General features: G+C 45.7%; 1 long non-coding RNA gene across 1 annotated transcript; it reads left to right on the forward strand.

The window, feature by feature from the left end:
* Positions 1–1,422: 1,422 nt before the first annotated feature.
* Positions 1,423–2,245, forward strand: LOC122233274. Its single transcript, XR_006210818.1, has 3 exons — positions 1,423–1,602; positions 1,974–2,027; positions 2,161–2,245. It is a non-coding gene; the product is annotated as an uncharacterized LOC122233274 (long non-coding RNA).
* Positions 2,246–2,891: the final 646 nt, after the last annotated feature.

Genomic DNA, 2,891 nt, shown 5'->3' on the forward strand with positions numbered 1-2,891 from the left:
GTCACAGGGCTAGAAGCTTCCTCACAGGTCCTCCTGCACTGCACTCCGGACCTCATGTATCTGTCAGTATCCAGAACAAAAGTGGCAGGTTGCCTGAGGAACCAGATATTCACCTAGTTCTGGTAGAGAATCCAGTTCTCTTTTCTCTAACACTTGAACTTGGGGGCAATGAGAACTACTGTTGCAATCTCCCTGGGCTGTTAGGTTTCTTCCAGGGCCCTGTGTCATTAGCGGGACCCCAGGATTGTGATGACTGCTCCCCTGAGGAGGGCAAGCTGGTGAGGAAGTGCCCAAACTACCATTTTGAAACCTGGTTCACTTCTCCTAGATCTGGGACCAATCCCCAAATACCAAAATTGAAAGACACTTTGGTGATTAATACCCCTCCTCTTACAGATGGGCATAAAGGGGGAATGGCCCGACCCACTACGGAGAAAGACTGTTTGGGACCCACAAGCATCTTTCTCAGATGTTTACAGCATCTTGTTGTAACATTCGCCGTGACTTAAGGGAACAAAGAATACAAGCTCACGCATCAACGCTGTGTATAAAGCTCCCCGTGCCTCTGTCTGGTTTGACTTCCCATCCTATGCGGTGGCCATTTTCTCATTTCACAGGCCAGGAAAGTGAGGGGGATGAATCCATTTAGTTAGTAGGTGGCAAAACTCAACTCCAGCTTGGTTTTTATTTAATGGTCCTCCCAAGTCCATTTCTACTTTTGTCCTTGGTAGGGGAGGTGCAAAACAGAAATTAGCCATAACTCAGGCAGCATGGGGTGCACAGCTGGTGTTCTCAGGTGCCAGAGCTCTAAGGAGAGGCTGTGACTTATAGTGAACCACCCCTTACGTTGGCGGGTGAACACTTCCCTCTTCCAGCCCCCAGATCTGAGGCAGGGCCCCCACGGATCCTAATGTAACTTGGTGCTGTCATCTCAATAGCTGCCTCCACTTGGTTAAATGCCACCTCCCGGACACAGTGTGGCATGTAAAAGCCCAGTCCATTAGAACCAGCGGGCTCAGTTCCAGCACTTCAGGTGACTGGAGGTATCCATCACTTAACCTTGCCCTGCCTCAATTTTCGGAGCTATAAAATGGGGCCAGCAGTAGTACCTTCCTGGGAAGGTAGGTAAAAGACGTAAAGCATTCAGAAAAGGCAAGTGCTCAGTAAATGTCCGTTGTTGCCCCCATTTGCTCTCCACACAACAGAAGAAACTCTGCTACAGAATTCTGCATTTTCTCCAGCGGTACGAAGAGTGTGTTCACAGTTCCTGATGACTGGTAGACATCCCAGGGTGAGAAGTATCTATAAGACACAGTCATGTGCAGTTCACAGCTTGACTCTGGAGAGTGATCTCTTCCAGGCCCTCTACTACAAGGGTATTTTCTTTTTCTGTCACTGTCACCCCTCCAACAGCAGAAGTTTCTGGCTCACCCACTGGAGAGGCTAAAGCTTGCCTGGAATTATATTGCTTACAGAATAAAGAGAAGTCAGAGCCTCTTATGTAACTTGAAGAGTAGGAAAGATCCAGTGATAAAAACCAGTGCCCTGAACTTTTGCAAAGCACGATCAATCGCTGCGTACGATCCTCCGGTCCTTGGCAAGGTATCCTTCGTCTGGTTTTTGTAGACTAGGAAAAAAATTAATGAACCCACTGCTATTAGATTGTGTATTCATGCCTAAAGGCTGTAAAAAGGGTACTGTTTCAAGTTAGTCCTGTCATCTAAAATACATCCCCTGTTTGCTTAAGATTTCTCAGTAATATTCTTTAATTTGATCGCTACCTGTGAATTTGTGTATTTCCTCACACAGAACTGATTCTCCCTCCCCCCTTTGTGTTTCTCTCTTTCTCTCTCTCTCTTTTTTTTTTTTTTTTGCTTATACTTTTTTGTTTAGATTATCTCTCTACTGACCTTTCAGTGGCTTACCTTTTTTTTTTTTTTTTTTTTTTTTTTTTTTTGCAATGCACAAACAAGGCTGGAAAACAGAGCCAAGATGCAAACTATGAATCAGCCGCTCAGCTTCACATAGTGAGTGCACTATGTGCTACTTCTGGCCAGAGCAGATGTGGCCTTGGTGGGCTGCAGGGAACAGTATCTCTCAGGTAAAAATAAATTACGTAGATAAGGACCAAGATGATGCATATCCTTCATTCGCAAACAGATCATGAACTGGGAGCTGTGTGGAAAGACAACCGGATTGGGAGCTAGTGTCCTGCCCTGGGTTTCTTCCACGTGACCCTACCACCCGTCAGCCGTCTGGTCTTGGTGAGTACGTGTGACTGACAAATACGTTTTTTTCATGTTTGTTTACTCATTTCGAGAGAGACTGAGCAGCGGGAGAGGAGCAGAGAGAGGGGAGACAGAGAATCCCAAGCAGGCTCCACACTGTCCATGCAGAGCCTGATGCAGGGGGCTCGAACCCATGAACCGTGAGATCATGACCCGAGCCAAAACCAAAAGTTGGACACTTAACTGACTGAGCCACCCAGACACCCCTATAAATACATTTCTTTTTAAATCAACAAAAGCATAGGACCAACACAGTAATAAAACTGTGTGCCACCATTGAGTCCCGGGCTATCCTGACATTTTGACCAGCTCACTTCAGACCTGGCTGAGTACTATGTGGATTCCTCCTTGATCCTCTTTGCCTTCCTCCTGCCCCCAAGATAAATGCTGCCTTAAACCTGCAGACTTGCCTACTTCTTCTGTAGACACCTACATCTTTCAGCTGTGGCTGCTGCATACATTCTGCATGTTTGAAAACTTTAAATGAAAGGAAACACACTGTATATATTCTGTGACTTTTTTTTTTAAATTTAGCATTAGATTTCAGCAACATAGCTCTAGTCCATTCATTTTAACTGCTCTTTGCTATAGTGTTTCGTGAAC

The sequence above is a fragment of the Panthera tigris genome, chromosome D4, assembly GCF_018350195.1.
Source record: "Panthera tigris isolate Pti1 chromosome D4, P.tigris_Pti1_mat1.1, whole genome shotgun sequence".
In the NCBI taxonomy this organism is placed as follows: domain Eukaryota; kingdom Metazoa; phylum Chordata; class Mammalia; order Carnivora; family Felidae; genus Panthera; species Panthera tigris.